Consider the following 23,971-nt stretch of genomic DNA (forward strand, 5'->3'; position numbering starts at 1 on the left):
ATCTCTCTGGCCAGTATATCTTGGGCAACTCTATGGTGGGCCAATCAATCTTGTGCCAATCTATCTTTTTTTTAAAAAAATTATTTATTTTTAATTAGTGAATCACCGTGAGGGTACAGTTACAGATTTATACATTTTTGTGCTCATGTTTCCCTCATACAAAGTTCGAGAACCCATCCCTTCACCAGTGCCATTTTCCACTACTGGTAAACCCAGTGTCCCTCCTACCCTCCCAAATCCCATCTCCCCCCACCCCACCCTGCCACTATGGCAGGGTATTCCCTTTTGTTCTCTCTCTCTAATTAGGTGTTGTGGTTTGCAATAGAGGTGTTGAGTGGCCACTGTGTTCAGTCTCTAGTCTATATTCAGCCTGCATCACCCTTCCCCCGCATGGCCTCCGACTGCATTATACTTGGTGATCCCTTCTCTGAGTTGCCCTCTCCCCAGAATGTGAGGCCAGCCTCCATACCATGGAGTCAACCTCCTGGTACTTATTTCTACTATTCTTCTATTCTTGGGTGTTAGTCTCCTACTCTGTTATTCTATATTCTACAGATGAGTGCAATCTTTCTATGTCTGTCTCTCTCTCTTTCTGACTCATTTCACTTAGTATGATACTTTCCATGCCAATCCACTTATATGCAAAATTCATGACCTCCTTTTTTCTAACAGCTGCATAGTATTCCATTGTATAGATGTACCAAAGTTTCTTCAACCAGTCATCTGTTCTAGGGCACTCGGGTTTTTTCCAGATTCTGGCTATTTTAAACAGTGCTGCGATGAACATACATGTGCAGATGTCATTTTGACTATACTTTTTTGCTTCTCTGGGGTATATTCCCAGCAGTGGTATTGCTGGGTCAAATGGGAGCTCAATATCTAATTTTTTGAGAATCGTCCATATTGTTTTCCAAAAGAGCTGAACCAGTCGGCATTCCCACCAGCAGTGTAGAAGGGTTCCTTTCTCCCCACATCCTCTCCAACAGCGGTTGCTTTTGTTCTTTTGGATGTGTGCTAATCTCTGTGGTGTGAGGTGGTATCTCATGGTTGTTTTGATCTGCATCTCCCTGATGATTAGGGATGTAGAGCACTTTTTCATGTGCCTTTTGGCCATTCGTATCTCTTCCTTGGGAAAGTTTCTGTTCATTTCTTCGCCCCATTTTCTGATGGGGTTGGATGTTTTCTTCTTGTAAGAGTTCAACCAGTGCTTTATATACCATTGATATCAACCCCTTATCTGATGAGTATTGTGTAAATATCCTTTCCCATTCTGTGGATAGTCTTTGTATTCTAGTCACTGTATCTTTTGCGGTGCAGAAGCTTTTTAGTTTAATGTTGATCTCTGTTTCTACTAGATTGCTTAGTTCCGTGTCATCTTTGAAGATACCGTTAACTTCAATATCGTGGAGGGTTTTGCCGACCTTGTCTTCAATGTACCTTATGGTATGTGGTCTGATGTTGAGGTCTTTAATCCATTTTGATCTGACTTTTGTGCATGGTGTCAGGTCGAGGTCTAAGCCCATTCTTTTGCATGTGGTTGTCCAATCTTGTTCCAATCTATCTTGATTAGCATCTATCTTGAACCATCTATTATGAGTTAAACTATCCTAGACCAATCTACTTGGACCAGTCTACCTTGAGCCAATCTATATTGAGCAAATGTAACTGGAGCCAATCTATCTGTGATCAATCTATTAGGTTCCAGTCTATCTTGGAAAACCTATCTGAGGCCAATCTATCTGAGACAAATCTATCAATGTCCAATCTATCTGGGGTCAATCTATCTGGGGTCAATCTACTTTTGACCAATCAATCTGCGCCCAATCCTTCTGGAGGCAATCAATCTGGAGCCAATCCATTTTTGGCCAATCAATCAGGGGCAAATCTTTATTGGCCCAATCTTTTTAAAATTTTTTATTAGAGAATTACTGTGATGTACAGTTACAAACTTATGAACTTTTGTGTTTGCATTTTATTCATACAGTGATCGTTTGCCCATCCCTCCACCAGTGCCCACCTCCACCAATAATGCCAGTATCTCTCTCACTACCCCCACCCCATCCCCCACAACCCCACCTGTCTCTGTGGCAGGGCATTACCCTTTGTTCTCTCTACTTTTGGGTATTTTAGTTTACAATAGAGGTATTGAGTGTATTGGCCCAATCTTGATTGGACCAATCTATCTCTGGCCAAATTATCTTGGGTCAAATTATGCCAGGCTATTATATTTCAGTAATCTGCTTCAGGCCAATCTATCTCAGGCAAATCTACCTCAGGAAAATCTATCTCAGGATGATATATCTTGGGTCAATCTATTTTGATCCAGTGTATCTCAGCCAATTTATCTGGGGCCAATATATCTAGGGCCAATCTATGTGCAGGCAATTTATCTTTGGCCAATCTATCTTGCGTAAATCTATCTGGTAACAATCTATATTGGGCTAATATATCATGGGCCAATCTATCTCGGCCCAATCTGGGACTAGTCTATCTGGGAACAATCTATTTTTGGAAAATCTGTGTTGGGCCAATCTACCATGGCCAATATACCTGGGGCCAATCTATATTGGGCCAATGTATCTCGGCCAATTCTTCTGAGGTAAATATATTTGAAGCCAATCTATGTGGGACTAATACGTCTTGACTGAGTCTATCTTGGGCAAGTCTGTGGCCAATCTATCTGGGGCCACTCTTATCAGTGGCCAATCTAATATATCATGGGCCAATTTATGTTGTCCTAATCAGTCTGGGGCCAATCTATCTGTCACAATATATCTAGGTCCAATCTATCTGGTGTCAGTATATCTTTGGCCAATCTATCTTGGGTCAGTCTTTCTTGGGCAAATCTATGTTGGGCCAATCTAGTTGAGCCATTCTATGTTGTACTAATATACCTGGGCACAATGTATCTTTGGAAAATATATCTGGTTTCAAACTATCTTGGGCAATCTCTCTGGGGCCAACTATCAGTGCCCAATCTATCTTTAGCAAATCTAACTGGGGCCAATCTATCTTGGGCCAATCAACTGGGGCAAAGGAATCTGGACACATCTATCTTTGGAAAAACTATCTCAGGACAATCTATCTCACACAATTTATTACTGACAAATCTATCATGGGTCATTCTATCTCAGGGTAATCAATCTCAGGACAATCTATATTGGGCAAATCTCTACTGGGCCTAATTATCTTGGGCCAATTTTTCCAATCTATCTTGGGCCCATCAATCTTGGGCCCATCTATCTTCAGGCAGTATATCTGGGGCCAATCTTTCTTGGACAAATCTATGTTGGGTCTATCTATCTTGGGCCAATATATTTCAAGTTAATCAAATTAGGGCCACTCTATCTCAGGAAAATCTATCTCAGGCCAATCTAACCTCGTCTAATGTATCTTGGGTCAATCAATATGGGGCCACTCTATGTTGTGCTAATATATACTGGGACAACCTATCTTGGGCCCATCTATCCAAAACCAATCCGTGTGGGAGTAATATATTTTGGGCTAATATATCTCGGGCCAGTATATCATGGGCCAGTCTATCAGTGGCCAATCTCTGAAGGTCAATCTATCTTTAGCCAATTAACCTTGCACCAATCCATCTTGGGCCAATCAATCTTGGCCAATTTGTCTTGGTCAGTTCTATCTAAGGCACGTCTATCTGGGTCAAATCCATGTGGGGCCACTCTATCTGGGTCAAGTCTACCTTAGGCCAATTTATCTGGGGCCAAAATCTCTGTGGTAGATGTATCTGGGAACAATTCATTTGGGGCCAATCTACTTTGGGCCAATCTATCTTTGGCCAATCTATCTTTGGTCAATATAAGAGAAACAGGCCCATGATGGCTGTCTTTAGAAAATTTTTGTTCTACAGAACTGATTAGTTGGGCTTTGTCAGGGAACCTCAAAGCAGCTCAAGGCAAAATATCTCGAAAGATCCATGTCACCCACATCCTGCCCCACCATTTCTGCCCATACTCCCGCAAGAATTATTTTTGGCCCCTGAGGCGTATCCTTCCAGTCGTTCAGAACCGTGAGTAATCAACTTCGTAGCTTTTGTAGCTACTTATCCCTAAGGTGTGTTAAATGACAGGCTGTTTCTACGTGTGTGCGCGTGTTTGTGTGCACATACGCATGCATACACGCACGCACACACACACACACGCACACACACACACACACCAGTATCTAATTAGCAGTGTTAACTGAACAAAGTTACAGTAGTTGCCTTATTGGCTGTGAAGTTGTTGACGAAAGCAAGGACATTGTGTTATTTTAGTAATCAACCATACTTTAGGATGCAACTATGAAAACAGATATGGTTCCCCAACGTAATCTCAAATAAAGTAAATAGAACTAACAGTTAATATAACTGCGTTCTCCATATTTGGATTTTTCCAAAAGGGCCACATAGCTTCTGAGTGTGTCCATCAGCACCTCACAAGGAACCCAACTTCCAGGTGCTTGTCAGTGACCAGAACAAGGTCTCATCCAGCACCTGGTCACAGGGCAGCAACACTGAAGAACACAGGGGACTGGGAGACAACCCAGAGTGAGAGTCCACTTGCATATGCACCAACTTGGAACCCAGCACCACTGGACCTCCGTAGCTCAGCAGGGGTGGCCCTTTGGCCTCCTTCACTACTGAGCCAACAGCACTGAACAGCGCAAACCTGTCTGGACATTGAACTGTCATGTAAGGTGGACTGATTGTCACTGGGAGTGGCTCTAGGATCCTAGGAACACTCCGTGGAAGTACATGACTGCCAAAACAATGAATCAGAATCCACAAACAATTGTCTTCAAACACTGCAGGAGGCTACCATAGATCTCTGGGAAATGTCGTTTCTATAGCAAAGACGTGTGGAAAGTGTAGTCCTCCATATGCGTGAGCCGTGAGCGCAAGGTCTTGTGGGAAGTGTAGTTCTTCACACGCGTTAGTGAATAGCCTTGTGGGAAGTGTAGTTTTCCCTTAACGTAGAGCTTCCATTAGCTCTGGAAAGGCGCAGGTTCCCTCCGCGCACGCGCAGTGCCGGCCCTCCGCCCTCTCCTGCTCTGGTCCCGCCGCCAGGAGCGCTGACTCGGGACCCACAAGCCATGAGTAGCGGAGAGTTGGTGTGAGCTTACGGACCAGGGGAGGCCCTGGACGCCGCCCGAGAGCGACGACGCGGACGCTGGGAGCCGAGTGCCCTTGCGAGGTGGGTGGCAGCCGAATCCGGCGTCCGCATGTTGGGGGTGAGGGCAGCGGCGCGGGGCTGGCTCGGCGCGTGTGCTGGCGGCTCCGGGGCGGCCGCGGGCTCCTAGGCTGCGGGGCGTCGTTGGACTACGGGGTGTCCTTGGACTGCGGGGTGTCGTTGGACTGCGGGACTGTCGTTGACCTCCGGGGCGGCCACTGGACTCCCGTTTGGCGGGCTGCGGCGGCGGGACACCGGAGGTACCCGGAAGATCCCGCAGCTCCCAGGACTCGGACGGGCTTTGTTTGCGTTGCGGGTTCCATGCGGGAGGGACACGATCCCCGCCGACGGCCCCACAGTGGTTCTGGGGCGGAGGAAGGAGAAGTCGTGGCTCCCACAGACCTTCGTCGCGCCGGCCGCCTCTAGGGGCGAAGGGACTTGAGCCGCGACCTGCTTGACCTTAGGGCAAGGAGCAGCCGGGGACTGCGGGGACGCGGGCCGCTCACCGCATCCTCCTTCCCGCACGCACCTGCGGCCCTCGCTTGCTTGAGTCCAGCCCCTGACCTGCTGGGTCCCGGGGGCCGTGCAGACCCGTGATGCCATTTCTGCCAGAGGATCCTGCGGTGCCGACAGGACAGGTCCAGCTTCCAGAGGAGGAACACGCTGCTGCCACCAGGCGCCCGACTCTGCTGCATCTGCAGGCATGTGTTCATGACTGCAGTTTTGGAGAATGATGCACCAGGTTAGACTGCCCTAATTAGATGGTTCTAGTTAACTGGTTTCACGCTTGTGCTTTCAGTGGGTTAATGAGTGCTAAAGATGTGAGTGCTGGAACAAGCGTTTCCCTCTTTTGATAGTCTTTCTTTTTTTCTTTTTTTGTAAGTCATCAATTGATTCCAGTCTCTATTTAAAATAGGAAAATTAGACTCCACACAGCTGTTCCCTACGCAATCTCTCAGAATGGTGAAGTAAAAAGCCTGCAGAAAGCCTTAAGACTCGTCATTCTAAGAAAGTCGCAGCCTGATTTTGTTACTCACTGCCTGAGGACTAGCGACCATACTGGAGCCCATAGAGATGGCGTCCACCTTCAAGACATCACATGTGGTTGGTGGAATTGGGTCTATGATTCACGGCTTTTCCCACACACAGCTTGTCAGATGTTGCATCACTTGCATGCTCTATAACTGACCAGCTAGAATTTTCTTGCTGAAAAACGACCAAGCAGAGTGTTCCTAAAATCCTGCCCTCCAGAACTCCAGTGTTTCTGTAGTTTGGGGTGGGGTCGTGGGCCGGTTCCTGAGCTCCTGATACCTGGATACAAGAGAAGCCTCGGTCACTGGTGGGAGGTTTGTCTGAGGCTGTGCATTTGGGGTTACTTCCTTATCCCATGGCTGTCTGAGTCACAGTGCCAGAATGGACCAAGCCCCAGCTCTTAGATGGTGACTAGCTCCACTGTGGCCTACTCCACCTCTCCCAAAGTCTTCATCGTGCATCAGGTGTACTGGTTTCACTGTGACCGAAGAAAAGCTGAGGCCAAGGCTGGGCGTTTTTGAGGAAATTCATTCAAAGAACGAAGTGTTTGGCTGCGTATCATGAAAAACTTGCAGTATGAGCATCTGTTGATAAGTTTGCGTACAAAAACGTGCTCATACTTAAACAATCAGGGTCTCATTGGAAACACTGATGGATGTCCTTTGTGTTTTTCCCCTATTAGGTGTGAAGTTGCCTGTTACTGAAGCATACTAAATTTTTTTTTTTTTTTTTTTTTTTTTTGCTTTTTGGGTCACACCCAGCGATGCTCAGGGGTTACTCCTGGCTTTGCACTTAGGAATTACTCCTGGCGGTGCTTGGGGGACCATATGGGATGCCGGGGATCGAACCCTGGTCGGCCGCATGCAAGGCAAACGCCCTACCCGCTGTGCTATCGCTCCGGCCCCTGAAGCATACTAAATTTTTAAGTAAATCAATATTTAGTTTTATTGATGGGTAAATCGGTAGGAGAGAAGTATTTTCATTGACTTAAGGATAAATTATAGGCTAAAATGTGTCATAGTTCTTTCCTGCCCCTTTCCAAGATATCAGTCACTGCTGTCACTTTAAAGTTTTCTTGAGCGAATGACAGTGATCTTGGTCTAGAGGCATTGAGAAGTAGTCTCCATTTGCTTTCTCTTTCAGCAGTTTCCAGACTCCTCTGTTTCTAAGAGCAAAAGAAGTGAATAAGTCTCAGGTGAGCTACTTATTTAAAAGGTTTTTTGTTTATTTAACGTCTTCTTATTTCACCCTATAGTGTCTGTGGGTATTAAGATGAAATTGTAAATGTCTGCATCAGGAAAATATGCACAAGATACAGGTCACATGTAGATGCGCAAGATACAGGGCACATATAGATGAACAAGATACAGGTCACATTCATCATCAAAGGTGTGTGGACTGGACTTTCAGATGCCCAAGGACACATTTCACACCCAGAATCAAGCCTTAGAAGAAAGCAGGTTGCATTCTTAAAGACATGAATGCCACAAGAACAGAACTTTGACACGGTCTGTTTTGGCCTCATGTACCATTCATAATTGATGATGTTTTCTTACAAACATTTAACGTTCTGGTGGTAGTGGTGTTTTTCTAGGGTAAAACATGCCTTGGTGAGGTTTTTCCTGCAGTTAACATTGTGTGGCTTTGTCCAATTTTGAAAATTCCTCCTTGATAATAGTGATGGTTGCTGGAACATCTGGACCATGAGTTCATTTAAGACCCTTAAATGAGGTTCCAGGAGTTTCTATCACTGGCCTCTTGATCAGTGTTGTGCAGAACACTGTTCTAAGTCATTTTTTGTCAATGTCTTTACTACTTAACCCTTTACAATTTGTTTTATATACTTAAACATGTTTTTGGATATTTTTGCATTCCAGATACCTGGGGATCAGTGCTAGTGACTTATCATCAGTTCATGGACAACTTGTCAGTTTAGTCAGATTCACCCACTATTCTCTAGTCTTTGACAGCTCAGATATTCTGCCTTGTTTGAGACAAGTTTCCATAATATCATGGAAATTCTATCTATTAGCTTCTATCACAGTTTCTCTCCTGCTTTTATTTCCAAGAACTCTTTTACTTCTGAGGGTAATTCTTTGAAAGTGCTTAAGTCTGGGTGCCTGTCACACTCTTCAGTTCTCAAGGGTGTATGTGTTTTAAAAGTCCCAACTGTTTATTGAGCTTTGATCTCTTCCCTAGAGATTACACTATCATTTCAGTCATCTGTTTCTTTTTTTTTTGGGGGGGGGTCACACCTGGCGATGCACAGGGGTCACTCCTGGCTCTGCACTCAGGAATTACCCCGGTGGTGCTCAGGGGACCATATGGGATGCTGGGAATCGAACCCGGGTCGGCCTCGTGCAAGGCAAATGCCCTACCCACTGTGCTATCACTCCAGCCCTCATCTGTTTCTTTTTAGCTATCCAGATAGCTCTAATGCTCAACAAATCCAACATGGAAATGGCATCTTCCTTTCTGTCCTCACACATGGTATTACATCCTACTGGTCAGCCACTCATTATCAGAATGGGGTTTCTTCATCTCTTACATTAGTCTCTTCTTTTTTTTTTTTTTTTTTGCTTTTTGGGTCACACCCAGCGATGCCCAGGGGTTACTCCTGGCTTTGCACTCAGGAATTACTCCTGGCAATGCTTGGGGGACCATATGGGGTGCCGGGGATCGAACCCGGGTCGGCCGCGTGCAAGGCAAACGCCCTACCCGCTGTGCTATCGCTCCGGCCCCACATTAGTCTCTTCTAATGTAAGTCTTCTCTTAAAAGAAAAGTATTTCTATCTTTGTGTGTATAGATGTGTATTGATATGTACACATGTATCATTCCTAGTGATCCTGGTTTTGTCTTGTGATTTAGTTACCATCTCGATGATGTGTTTTCTTGGCTTGAAAATAACCTTTGGCATATTAGAGTGCACTCTTATAATGATTATCATATATGTCTGGCATAATTTTCCTTTTGTTGTTTGTGTGGTTGTGGTGCTTTGATATAGTTATTTTCATAAATTATTTGTGAATTTTTAGTTCCTTGGTATAGTTATCTTCATAAATTACTTGCTTTTAAAAAGTTTGGGAATTCCCCCAGATGCCCTCACTTCTGATAACAACTGTTAGTTTTCAGGTCTCCTAATGATCCTGTCTCAAGAATTTGCTAGCAGGACTTGGAATTTGGAAAAGCTGTTACCCTGATGATTGGCATCTATTGGTTGGTGCTCTGTCATGTAGTGTGGAGGCTGCCCGTGTGGCTATTGGTAGTCCCTAGGCCTTACAGAATGAACATTTTGGTCATGTTGATAAAAAGACCTGCCACTGTAAATTGCATTGGATACCTCAGATATCTGTGTGTCATAAAACTATCAGGTAAATAAAGCATCAGTATCAGGGAGAACACGCCAGTGTTAGAGTGCTCACTCCAGAATCCAGGAGGACAAACCTATTGCAGGGTTTGTTTTTTTTTTTTTTTTTTTTGCAGGGCCAGGGATTTAGCCCAGCCCATTTACTTGCAAGTCAGGTGCTTGACCACTGAGCCTCACATCTGCCTCATACTTGGGCCAGGTTAATGAGTTATAGCATGGGATTTGTGGTCTTCAACTAATTTGGGGGTAGGTTTGTATTTTGTTTCAAGTAATTTCTGTTCTTTCCCTTACAACTATAGCTCCAGGGTGTGTGTGTCTGTGTGTGCGTGTGCATGCTCAAACATAGTTGATTTAGATATTAATGATAACTGTCCCACATATCACTGAATTTGGAGGTTTTCAATAAAATCTTGGACCAATGGATTGCTTTACATTCTAGTTTTATTGACTGCTCTCTAAGATGATGCAGATGAATTCCACTTTGATTTTGTAGGTTTAGTATTTTGTTTAGATTCTTACCCTGTACAGTTTGAATGTGACTGATTTGAAGTCCCCTTGTTGCTGATTTTGAAAACACTGAATATTTGGAACTTAGGCATGCATTTTTTAACTCATGTTCCTGCTCCTGATCCCCCTTCTTTTTTTGGTCCTTTGGGGCCACACCTGGCCTGTGCTCAGGAGTACTTCCAACTCTGTTAAAGGATCATTCCTGGTGGACTTCAGGAAACATCTGGGTTGCTTGGGGATTAAGCCCAGGTCAGTCATGTGTAAGGCAAATGCTCTACTCACTATTACTATCTCTTTCACTGTTTATTTTTTACAGATATTGTGAATATGTAGTAGATCTTGTTATTGTGAAAGTAATTTGTGATTAGAATTCTTCTTTTTCATTTTAAATTTTTTACATGACTATGTTTGATATATAATGCAAAGAATTTCAGTTTCATTTAAAAAGACTTTTCTAAAATCCTTAACATATTAGTCTGTCTAGTTTTTATGCACTTGAAATTAGCTGTGGGTTCCAGCTTTATTTTAGATACTCCTTAAACACTCCCTCCTGGAACACTCCATACTCCTATTCACATATCTAGTGAATGTGATTATAATATATAAGACATATATAATATATCATATATATTATATATAACATATATTACAATGTAGTACCTATTTCTTTAATCCATTTCTTGAGATGAATCTGAAAACTACATGTTTTAATTTTTTAAAATTTGATTTTTATTTATTGGAAGCAGCACCCTAAGATGCTCAAGGCTTACTTCTGGCCTTGTACTCAGGGATCACTCCTAGTGGTGTTTGGGGACCCTAAGGGGTGCTGGCTTTGAGTCTGGGTCATCTATGTGTAGGACCCGTCCCATTATCCTTGTATATCCAGCCTGATTTCAGACCTTTTATGGTAGGTATTACTAGTTACTATTACAGTCCTCCTCATCTGTCATTTCATTTGATTTGTTTCCCAGTAAATCATGCATCAGTCTTATTTTTTGCTAACCAGTCACCCGACTTCCATGTTGCTAAGGAAACAACCTTGTATGTCATTCCTAGACAGATGACTATAATATCAGCAAAATCCTGTATATTCATCACTTCATGCTGAGTCCAGATCATGATTTGATATCAGGGACCTTTGTCATGTCCAGAGACCTGATACCTTAGAAGTTAAGTGATCGGCCTTCCCTGTTCCCAGAGTGTAAGGAAAATTTCATGGGCAAGATGAACAGAGGCTTTGGAGAGAGTAAGAAGAAAGAAGAGAACCACTGAAGGGAGCCTCTCAGGAGTTTGAAATCCTGGTATCTCAGCATCTGATGTTCTGAGGGGCCACTCATTTTGGATTCTCACAGTAGCTTATTTCTTGCTTATTTCTCTCCGAAGTACCCACTTCTGCTCTTTGCTTGGTCCATTGCTCTTGTTACATTGTTTTCACAGGTGATAGCTCTATAAAATAACTTGTTCTGTAATAGCAAGATGCCATTGTAGCTGTACAGGGCTTTATTGCTTTACAGACAAACATATAGACATCTGCCTATATAGACATCTACCTATGAGCAGAAATAGTTCTGTGAGGGCTCAAGAAGTCCAGTTAGGAATCTAAAGTAACAATGGATCATAAAAGAACTGATCATTGGAAATCAGACTTGAAGTGTTAACAATCTGATGCATTTCTGTCCATATTCTTATCCTTTTACCCCAGTTTTGGTTTATAGTTCAAATGTCTACCCAGGTGGTAAGTACAAATTCTGGTAGTAAAACTCCCCTTTTACCCATATTATTTTCTTTCCTCCCTTTAAAGATTTCTCCCCTTGTGTCCTTTCATTGGTTTTGGGCCAACCCTGCTGTGCTCAGCGGGTAGCACTGCTCTCCACACTTTTCTCTAAGATGGATACTTGCGGCCATGTGGACTCATTCTCTTTTCAGTGTTTCTATTGTTAAATATAGTGTCTTGTTAAAAACAGGTCTTCGTGTTTACAGTAGAGTGGAGATGAGTTCTTTAGCTGATAGGACATACTATTAGAATGCATAGGTGGATACTTCTGCTCATGTAAGGTTTTTTTTTTTTTTAGGCTGTAATTAAAATGCAGCCCTAAAAATAACTTCATAGTCTTTTCACTAAAAACTTTTAAGTCTTTAGCCTTACTTAGCATCCAGGAGCATGCACTGGGATAGAAGTGGCCTGTGTTTGGTGCTCTCACACTATGATGACTGATACTGCTGCATGTTCATAAGAGCGGCTCACTTGGAAGACCTAACTATATTTGGATCCTCAATGGAATTTGATAGTAATAAAAATACTTTTCTTCAGAACCTGAGCATACCATGATGGGGAGATGCGGGGTGTTCCAGAGACAGTGTCGGGGGATATAGACACTTTTGGTGAGGGGTGTGGTGCTGGAGTGTTGTATGCATGAAACCCTATCATTGACAGTATTGTGAATCACCATGACTAAAAAAAATGCTGTTGCTTCAGTTTGCATATTACACACTCACACACACATATAGATGTGCGCATGCACGGGCACACACACACTTACATACATGTATATGTATATTGTTTTTGTTTTGGGAAACACACCCAGGGGCTCTTCTTGGTTCTGTGCTTAACAATGACCCCTGGCCATGTTTGGGGAACCCTGTGATGCTAGGATTCAAACACAGGCCATGTGCAAGACAAATACCTTAGATTCTGTACTATATCTCTGATTTGCTTTCTGGTGTAGAAATACCTTCTGGTGTATATATTTTCCTTGCATATTTTCATTTTACATATTTGTCATTATAAATTAAATATATTTTAAATATATGAATACCATTTAAATAAATTATCTAATTAATAGTATCAAATCAATTGGTAACAATAGATAAACATATGCAAATGTGATTTATGATTTAAAATAATCACTGGAATGCATTGCATAGATAATGGATGAATATAGTTTTTATTTTACTATTTAAGCTTGCTATCTCCACCAACTGGGAGCTCTTTGGCACTATTGCAGCAACGTGGAAAGATGCCGTCGTTGACAACATTGATGAGGAATACGATCGACTGGTTCAGCACCTACATAACTGTGCGAAGAATGCCGAGAGTCAGAAAGCCACAGACGCCTGTCTTTGGAAACTCTCGGGCTCATTTGTCAACGTGGTTTGGCACGAGCCTCAGTCAACCACAAGCTAACATCCGAGCTCGCAAAGCTGTGCAGAGATTCGATAAAGGAAGACCTCAAAGAGAGAAGAGCAGCAGTGTTGGCCGATGTGGCAGAATTCGGGAAAAGTATTTGCAATGCTCGCCTATCCTTTACCAACTACAAGACCAAGATGACTGCCCTCTGACGTCCTGATGGATCTATCACATCTTCCAGAAAGGCAATGGAGAGGATTATTCACGTCTTCTACTCGGATCTCTTTGACAACCATGTCCACCTGCCCATATACCAACTTCCGCAGGATGGATATGTTGTTCCCAACGTTCTCCCTTCTGAAATCCGACATGCCATTCCGTTGGTAAAGACGCGTACAGCACCTGGTCCGGACAAGGTCAGACCCGAACACCTGAAGAATGTGCCGCCAGTACTCATCAATACACTGGCTCGGCTCTTTATACGCTACCTGTCTGAATGCAAAGTTCCATCTCAGTGGAAAACCAGTAGGACTGTTCTGTTGTACAAAAGGGAGACATCCATGACATCGGCAGCTATTGCCCAATCTGTCTGCTGTCTGTTGTCTACAAGTTGTTCACTTGTGTCATCCTGAATAGAATAGGCAGAACACTAGATGAAGGACAACCATGCGACCAAGCTGGGTTACGAAGGGGATTCAGCACGATTGACCATATCCACACAGTGACCAAACTCATTGAAGTTTCACGAGAGTTCAAGATGCTGCTTTGTCTAACGTTCATCAACTCAAAGAAGGCCTTCGATTCTGTTGAGATTGAAGAGGTCATCAAAGCCCTAGCCAAACAGGGCATTCAAACTCAGTATATCAAAATTCTCTGCGAGCTGTATTGTGGATTCACCACCAGGATCTCACCATTCTACAAGGAAATGATCATTGATGTAAAGAGAGGGGTGCGGCAAGGTGATACAATTTCACTGAAACTCTTCAGTGCCACCCTCGAGAATATCATGCGATAACTGGAATGGGAAGGAATGGGAGTGAAGATAGACGGTCGGCAATTACCCCACCTCTGCATCGCTGATGACAGCATTGAAGAAGTGGTTAAGAGGACGAAGAACCTCCGACTCTGGGCACATCTTTTCGATTCCACCGTTCTTCCTGCACTAACATACGCCTCGGAGGCCTGGGCCCTGCGTAAACAGGATGAGAAGGCTATTCGGGTATCCCAAAGAGGAATCGAAAGAGCTATGCTTGGAGTATCACATCTCACTCAAGTGAGAGAAGGAATTCGGAGTTCTGACCTCCGTCGATGGTCAAGAATCAGGGACGCTATGTTGTTTGCCAAGGCATCAAAAATCAGATGCTCTGGTCATGTAATGTGATTCAGAGATAACTGCTGGACTAGAGCTGTTACTGATTGGATTCCATGGGACGTCAGAAGACCGCGTGGCTGCTCACTAACTAGATGGTCAGATTTCTTCGTCAAATCTCTGAATGAACGATTTGAGGCTCTTTCTGTTCCTGGAACAAGCAGATATCATTGGGCTGCACTAGCATGTGACAGGGACAAATGGCAACATTACTGGCACCCGCTCAAGCAAATTGAAGATCAACGGGGCGATGAGTGAGTGAGTGATCTTAATATTTATACATTAATATGTAAATTTTATAGACAACATTTATATATTATATAGTACATTACATGTTTTTAGGCATTCATCTTCATACCTTCTTGTGTGTTTAATGTCACACTCAATCTAAATTTCCAGTTTCATTTCTCACCAGAAAGATTCTTTTATTACTTCTTCCAACCCTTTTCAGTATCTGCTGTGGTTTTTACAAATCTAAGATTTCGTTTTGATGCTCCTTGTCAGTTAGTTAGCCTTAGTTATTTGTATTCCACATCAGTGTGAAGCCATCGGGTAGTTGTCTTTCATGTCTAAATTTATTTAATTTGTCATAATTACCTTCATTTACCCATTTTGACCCCAAAATGACAATTTCACCTTTTTTGTTGTTGTTTTCCAGCGCTAGAGTAGTATTAATTCCATAAAGATATGGCAGATTTGGTGGTGGGTCACACTTGGCTATGCCCAGGAGTCACCCTGTCCTGTGGTAGGGATGTAATGGCTTCCTGCAAGGCAACCATCTTCACTCCTGTATTATCTTTCCTGCTTGTTACTGCAGGTTTTAAATCAAGGTACCAGCTAATGCTCATTTGGGTTGATTGAGTTTGGCTATTGGGAATTTATTTTGGTTTTGAGGCCACACTCAGCTATATTCAGGGCTTCCAACCATGCTGTGGGATCACTTCTGACAATCTTATGATCGTGCTAGGGATCAAACAAATGAGGCTTGGCACATACATGGCAAGTGCCTAAACCCTTGTATTATCTTTCAATTTTTTTGCTAGATGGGGTGAGGTGGGGTGGTAGTATTTAGGGATTACTCCTGGTTGTGCACTCAGGAATCACTCCTGGTGTGATCAGAGGATCATATGACATGCCAGAGATTGAACCAGGGTCAGCTGCATGTGAGGCAAATGCTCTACCTCTCTGGCCTTTCCTTTTTTTTTTTTTTTTTTTTTTTTTTTTTTTTTGCTTTTTGGGTCACACCCGCGATGCACAGGGTTTTTTCCTGGCTCTGCACTCAGGAATTACTCCTGGCAAATGCGTGGGATCATATGGGATTCTGGGAATCAAACCTGGGTTGGCCATGTGCAAGGCAAATGCCCTACTCGCTGTGCTATCGCTCCAGCCCCCACCATCTTTTTTTTTTTTTTTAAGAAATCTCCATACTGTTATCCTTAGAGGCTGCACCTGTTTATATCCCAGTCAGCTGGTACCAGGATTCCTTTTTCTATTTAGGTACTTATTCTCGATGGTGTGAGCTGATACCCATGATTTTTTTGTCCTTTAATTTGTATTGCACCGATAATTTATGCTGATTACTTTCCAGTTGTCTGTGGTCATCTCTATGCTTTTAGAGAAGTATCTATTCTTAGTATTTTGCCCATTTTTATTAGTTTTTTCTATTTTTCTTGTGTTTTGAAAATTAGAGATCTGGGATATTAAGCCCTTGTCTCGTGTATAGACACCTTCTTTTTCTAGCTTGCCTTCTTTATTTTGTGATTATTTTGTAGTGTAAAAACACTTAATTTGTCGAATTGCTTTTTTACTGATGTTTTCCCTGCGCTTGGTTTATGTTCCATTGCATCTGCACTGTTGAGGTTCTGAAGTGCCTCACCTATGTTTTCCTATTTGTATTTTGTGATTTGGCATTAAATAACCAAAATTTTTACCCACTTTTTAAATTTTCGTATATGTGTTGAATGTGAGGTTTCTTTTTTGTACTTTTCCCAGCATCATTTGCTAAAGAAACTTTCTTTAGCTAGATAGTTGCATGTTACTCTAGGGAAAACAGACTGAACCAGTGTGCTGATATATCCCTGATTCTCAGGCTGTATCTTACTAGGGTTCTTTACTTAAAGGAATCTATTTTGCCTGATTCATTTTTTTTTTAAATTTTTTTATTGAGTCACCATGTGGAAAGTTACAGTTCTCAGGTTTAAGTCTCAGTTATACATTGCTCGAACACTCATCCCTTCACCAGTGCACATATTCCACCACCAAGAATCACAGTATAGCTCCACCCTGCACCCCCACACCCCTAACCCCCCCACACCCCTAGCCCCCCCACACCCCTAGCCCCCCCACCACTAGCCCCCCCCACCTGTGTAACTAATAAATTTCACTTTACTTTCACTTTGATTGCATTCAATATTTCAACAAAACTCACTATTATTGTTTGGAGAGTCTCTCCCCTAAAGTCGGACCTGCTGAAAAGGAAGCATTAGATAATTTGTTTTCAATTGCTGAGAATGAAGAGGTATGAGGTTGAGTGACCGCACTTAGCGGCCTCACGGTTTTGGGTTTCTGTATTTTAGTATTTTAGTAACTAAGTCCAGAGAAATATCTGCCAGAAGTTGCATCCTTGCCAACTTGTACTCAGTTACATTATATTCCACATATGAGTGCAATATTTCTATGTCTCTTTCTTTCTGACTCATTTCACTCAACATGATACTTTCCATGTTGATCCATTTATATGCAGATTTCATGACTTCATGTTTTCTGACAGCTACATAGTATTCCATTGTGTAGATGTACCAGAGTTTCTTTTTTTTTTTTTTAAATAATTTATTTATTTTTAATTAGAGAATCACCGTGAGGGTACAGTTACAGATTTATACACTTTTGTGCTTATACTTCCCTCATACAAAGTTCAGAAACCCATTCCTTCACCAGTGCCCATTCTCCACCACCCGTAAACCCAGCGTCCCTCCCACCCTCCCCAATCCCATCTCCCCCCCAACTCACCCTGCCACTGTGGCAGGGCATTCCCTTCTGTTCTCTCTCTCTAAATAGCTGTTGTGGTTTGCAATAAAGGTGTTGAGTGGCCGCTGTGCTCAGTCTCTAGCCCTCATTCAGCCCGCAACTCCCTTCCCCCACATGGCCTTCGACTACAATGTAGTTGGTGATCGCTTCTCTGAGTTGCCCTTTCCCCGGAACGTGAGGCCAGCCTCGAAGCCATGGGGTCAACCTCCTGGTACTTATTTCTACAGTTCTTGGGTATTAGTCTCCCACTCTGATATTCTATATACCATAGATGAGTGCAGTCTTTCTATGTCTGTCTCTCTCTTTCTGACTCATTTCACTCAGCATGAAACTTTTCATGCCCATCCACTTAACTACAAAATTCTTGACTTCCTTTTTTCTAACAGCTGCATAGTATTCCATTGTATAGATGTACCAAAGTTTCCTCAACCAGTCATCCGTTTTGGGGCATTCGGGTTTTTTCCAGATTCTGGCTATTGTAAACAGTGCTGCAATGAAAATACATGTGCAGATGTTGTTTCGATTGTACTTTTTTGCCTCTCTGGGATATATTCCCAGCAGTGGTATTGCTGGGTCAAATGGGAATTCAATATCTAATTTTTTGAGAATCGTCCAAATTGTTTTCCAGAAGGGCTGAACCAGTCGGCATTCCCACCAGCAGTGAAGAAGGGTCCCTTTCTCCCCACATCCTCTCCAACAGCGGTTGCTTTTGTTCTTTTGGATGTGTGCTAATCTCTGTGGTGTGAGGTGGTATCTCATGGTTGTTTTGATCTGCATCTCTCTGATGATTAGTGATGCAGAGCACTTTTTCATGTGCCTTTTGGCCATTCGTATTTCTTCCTTGGTAAAGTTTCTGTTCATTTCTTCGCCCCATTTTTTGATGGGGTTGGATGTTTTCTTCTTGTAGAGTTCAACCAGTGCTTTATATACCATTGATATCAACCCCTTATCTGATGGGTATTGTGTAAATATCCTTTCCCATTCTGTGGATAGTCTTTGGATTCTGGTCACTGTATCTCTTGCGGTGCAGAAGCTTTTTAGTTTAATGTAGTCCCATTTGTTGATCTCTGTTTTTACTAGATTGCTTAGTTCCGTGTCACCTTTGAAGATACCTTTATCTTCAATATCGTGGAGGGTTTCGCCGACCTTGTCTTCAATGTACCTTATGGTTTGTGGTCTAATGTTGAGGTCTTTAATCCATTTTGATCTGACTTTTGTGCATGGTGTCAGGTCAAGGTCTAAACCCATTTTTTTGCATGTGGTTGTCCAGTTGTGCCAGCACCATTTGTTAAAGAGGCTTTCTTTGCTCCACTTCACATCTCTTGCTCCCTTATCAAAGATTAGATGATCATACATTTGGGGTTGTGTGTAGGGATATTCCACCCTGTTCCATTGGTCTACGGCTCTGCCTTTGTTCCAGTACCATGCTGTTTTAATTGTTACTGCTTTGTAGTAAAGATTGAGGTTGGGGAGGGTGATGCCTCCCATCATCTTTTTCCCAAGAATTGTTTTAGCTATCCTTGGACGTTTGTTATTCCATATGAAATTTAGGATTGCTTGATCCATTTCTTTGAAGAATGTCATGGGTATACTTATAGGGATCGCATTGAATCTGTATAATGCTTTAGGGAGTATTGCCATTTTGACAACATTGATTCTCCCTATCCACGAGCAGGGTATATATTTCCATTTCCTCATGTCCTCTTTGATTTCATGGAGTAGCGTTTTGTAGTTTTCTTTGTAAAGGTCTTTTACTTCCTTGCTTAAGCTGATTCCGAGGTACTTGATTTTCTGGGGCACGATTGTGAATGGGATTGCTTTTTTCATGTCCCTTTCCTCTCCCTCATTGTTTGCATATATGAAGGCCATGGATTTTTGGGTATTGATTTTGTAGCCTGCAACTTTACTGTATAAGTCTATTGTTTCTAAGAGTTTCTTAGTAGAGGTTTTAGGCTTCTCTAGATATAGTATCATGTCGTCTGCAAATAGTGAGAGTTTGATTTCTTCCTTTCCTATCTGGATGCCCTTAATCTCTTTTTCTTGTCTAATAGCTATCGCAAGTACTTCCAGTACTATATTGAAGAGGAGTTGTACCAGAGTTTCTTTAACCAGTCATCTGTTTTGGGGCACTCTGGTTTTTTCCAGATTCTGACTATTGTAAACAGTGCTGCAATGAACATAGAAATTATTTTGCCTGGTTCTTGATATGATTTTTTTGGTAATGGATCGAGTCCAGATTTTATGTATTCACAACATATGCTTTACTGCTGATCCCAGCCTTCAACATGGATTTATAATAATTCCCCTATAAGCTTTATATTTCTTTCTCCAAGCCTGATTATAATCTCCTTGGGGGAGCATGATGTTATTATTAGCAACAAGGAAAATGTGTATTTATAAGGGAAACATAATAGCAGTTTTAAGAACCATTGAGTTGATATACAGATAAAATATTTGTACTTGATATCCCAAAATATAAAGTATGAGGAATGGTGCATCTTTATTTTTGGGGGGTGCACCGGGGTTACTCCTGGTTCATGCACTCAGGAGTTACTCCTGGTGGTGCTCAGGAGACCATAGGGGCTGCTGGGAATTGAACCCAGGTCGGCCACATGCAAGGCAAACGCCCTACCCGCTGTACTATCGCTCAGCCCTGGAATGGTGCATCTTATCAACAGAAAATATTTACAAATGGGCAAAATCTCAGACTTACTCTTCTATTTGTTACATTAAGTTGATAATGTACATTACAGGGGATGGTGGTATTTGACGATGTGGTTGTGGAATTTACCTGGAAGGAATGGAAGGACCTGAATGATCCCTAGAAGACACTCCACAGGGAAGTGATGCTGAAGACCTATAGTAGCCTGATGTCATTGGGTGAGAAAAAGAAACAACTCCCCAGTAACTGCCATTTATAAGCAGTGCTTCTTCACTGATAAATGCAGAATTGTTCAAAAATCAAATGCTATCTGGTTTAAGATCTGTATTCACAAAGAATGTGGGTGTTCAGCCCACAAAGAAGCCAAAGTTCCTGTTGGCCCTTCACTTGGTTCTATAATGTAATGTTGTCCTTTTTTCTTTTCTTTTTTTTGGGGAGGGGTAGTTTCTACACTTGGTGATGCACTGGAATCACTCCTGGTAGACTTGGGGGACCATATTGATATTAAACCCAGGAGGCCATGTGCAAGGAAAACACCCTACCATCTGTACCATTTCTCTGGCCCCAACGCCATTCTTTAAAGACTGAAGCTTCAGCAGTTTGGGAAAGATCTGCATTATTTCTTATCAACAGGTCATTGTACTACCAAATCCGAGTTGATTACCAGTTTGGAGCAAGGGACAGAGCCATGGACTGGAGAGGAGCCCCTAGTTCAGGTGAGTGAGGCCACACCAGCCATTGAAGATGGGAAGAGGAGAACCAGCCATATATTAATTGTACCAGTATATGGCTGTTTCTGTAGGTTATTGTGCTCAGTCCCAAATTTTATGGCAGGCAGTTAGTCTACATGTATCACACCTTTATTATAGATATATAATACAGGGTTACTGTACACATACAGGGTTACTAATATACATTATAGTATATAATAGATGACATGGCCATGTTATATATGTAAATATATGGTTATAGTGCTTGTGTATTTTTTAAGATTTGGCCAAACTGTGATAGCTGTTTCCCCTTGTAATCATTTTTTTGGTCACTTCTCTATATTTTTTACTATTCTGTTTTGCTGCATTATCATAGACCAGTTTCCTTAAGCGTTTATTCACATACTTGTTATTTCCTCAGTTGATTGGGAAATTTTAGAAAATGGTCATATTGGTGGTTTGGGACTTAGCAACAGTCATAAAAGTAGTGTTTTATGGAATTTATATTCTATTGAGAGAATAAATGAAAAGCACAGAATGTTTAGAGATTGGCAAATTGGGTCTATTATTTTTTTAGTAAGTGTCCTAAAAAGGTTGTCATAACCATTGTCATAACAGTATTTTGATATAACATTTTAATTTTTGCATGTCATTTGATATTTGTGTAGTCTAGTGCAGAAATAAATTAGCAAATTAAACACCTAGAGGTCCAGTTAAGTGCATGAAGTCCAAGGATAGGTCGTGTGAATCTTATCACCATAAATCATGAATTGTAGAGCAAGTTATCAAATAAGAAATGGATTTTTTTTTTCCATTTTGGGTCACACCTGACGATGCACAGGGCTTACTCCTGGCTCTGCACTCAGGAATTACCCCGGGTGGTGCTCAGGGGACCATATGGGATGCTGGGAATTGAACCGGGGTCGGCCCCATGCAAGGCAAATCTCTACCCATTGTGCTATTGCCCCAGCCCTTCAAATCAGAAATGGATATGCACAGTATACACAAAATTACTTGAATAAAAAAGTAGAAGAAAGAAAACACAGGGAAAATAAATGATAAGTGAGGGACCTGAGAGTGATAAGTGAGGGCCTCAAAAAACTAGTGGAGGCTTTGCATGCTGGAGTCTGAGTTCTATCCCTGTCATCCCATGGTTCCCCAGAGCACTTTTGAGGTGACCCACAATATCCTGGGAGTAACCCTTGAGCGCTACCTGCCATGGCCTCCAGATAGCCAATTCTTCTCCCCCCACTAATAAGTGGTAATTGAAAACTCCTAAAATCTAAAACTAGAGTATAAATAAATACTTTATTTACTCATAAGTTGATAAAAAGCAAGATTTGACATTGAATTCTATGAATATTTACTTTAATTCACTAGGGGAAAATACTATGAATTTTTAATAAAGTCAGTACTAAATATGTACTGCTAGGACAGAAAGAAAACTGTCAGTTTACATTCGCATTCCCCAAGAAATACTTAGATTTGGTTCATAGATAGATAAGTTTGTTTTTTTCTTTCCCCTCATTTTAGATGTCCAAACTCTGGATGACCTGATTGAGAACAACCTGAAAAGTCAAGGCAGACATCTGAAGCACTGTATAAACACCATCAGTGAATTATCAACTAAGGATATGACTGCCATGAAAAAGAAACATTTAATTTCAGCTCATCACATATTTCAAACAGGATTATATGTAGTGTAAATCATTCAGGAATTATGCCTGAGGAGTTTAGTCTATTTCAGAACAGTTTCTTTCCAGGCGAGCTTGAGGAAGTGCATGTTATTGAGAGACCTGAAGTACATGGTGTAAGTGAGTAATCTTTCACAGCTCCTGAGCTCCCTAATTTTCATGAGATGAGAGAAACATTTTACCCTGTATCTATATATTTTGGACAAGGGAAACCCTTTAACATAGAAGCCATTGTGTTGACATCTAGGAGAGAACCAATGGATCAGACTACCTATAAATAAATGAGTATATGAAAGTGTATGACAATTCATTTTGTATTCTCCAAGACAGAATTTATAAAGGAAAAACTCACTATAAGTGCAGTGAATTCAGAAAACCTTTATAGAGAAACCAACACAGATGGATATTCACAGAGATTCTGAGGATGAGCACAATAAATATGATGAAAGTTGGAATTTTAGCAAAAAATTACACCTCAATGAGTTTATGGGAATTCAGTCAGAAGAGAATATAAGTAATTCTTTCTATTTACTTTTTTAGGCCACACCCAGTGATGCTCAGGGTTTACTCCTGGTTATGCACTCAGGAATTACTCTTGGTGGTACTCGTGGGACCATATGGATGCCTGGGATCGAACCCGTGGACCCAGGTTGGCCGTATGCAAGGCAAACATCCTATTCACTGTACTATCTCTCCAGGGGCCGAGAATAAAAGTAATTCTTGCGGAAAAACTTTCTATAATTCTGATCTCTCTAAACATAAAATTGACACTGGTGAGGAACAGTTTAAGTGTCAAAAGACTTGTGACAATTCAATTATCAGTGGGTACCAGGTAATTTACACTAGAGAAAAACCCTATGAATGTAAGTGGTGTGGGAAAACTTTTTCATGGAAAAAAAAAAACTTAGTAAACATAAAAGAAATCATACAAAAGAGAAACTCTATGAATGTAAAGAATGTGGGAAAACTTTTTCATGTAAAGCATACCTGAGTAAACATCAGGTACTTAACACAGGAGAGAAACCCTAAGAATGAAGAAAAACTTTCTTCAGGTAGGGGAACTTTTTTTTTTTTTTTAATTAGTGAGCCACCATGAGGGTACAGTAACAGATTTACACATTTTCATACTTGTGTTTCCCTCATACAATGTTCGAGCACCCCTTCCTCCCTCAATCAATGTCAATTTTCTACCACCAGTGAACCCAGTATTCCTCCCACCTCCTAAACCCATCCGCCCTCCCCCGCCCTTCCCCCCCCCCCCCCCCCCCCCCGTGCCTCTGTGGCAGGGCATTCCCTTTTGT

The 23,971-nt window shown here is 41.9% G+C and overlaps 1 long non-coding RNA gene across 6 annotated transcripts; it reads left to right on the top strand.

The window, feature by feature from the left end:
- Window positions 1-5,122: 5,122 nt before the first annotated feature.
- LOC129403422 (uncharacterized) lies at window positions 5,123-23,203 on the top strand. Of its 6 annotated transcripts, none has more exons than XR_008629238.1 (6): window positions 5,149-5,198; window positions 7,350-7,401; window positions 13,044-14,835; window positions 20,358-20,484; window positions 20,900-20,982; window positions 22,510-23,203. It is a non-coding gene; the product is annotated as an uncharacterized LOC129403422 (long non-coding RNA). The 6 variants fall into 6 exon arrangements; XR_008629239.1 differs by having other exon boundaries at window positions 5,182-5,198; window positions 7,353-7,401; XR_008629242.1 differs by having other exon boundaries at window positions 5,184-5,198; window positions 13,087-14,835.
- The last annotated feature ends 768 nt before the right edge of the window (window positions 23,204-23,971 follow it).

The sequence above is a fragment of the Sorex araneus genome, chromosome 3, assembly GCF_027595985.1.
Source record: "Sorex araneus isolate mSorAra2 chromosome 3, mSorAra2.pri, whole genome shotgun sequence".
Lineage (NCBI taxonomy): Eukaryota > Metazoa > Chordata > Mammalia > Eulipotyphla > Soricidae > Sorex > Sorex araneus.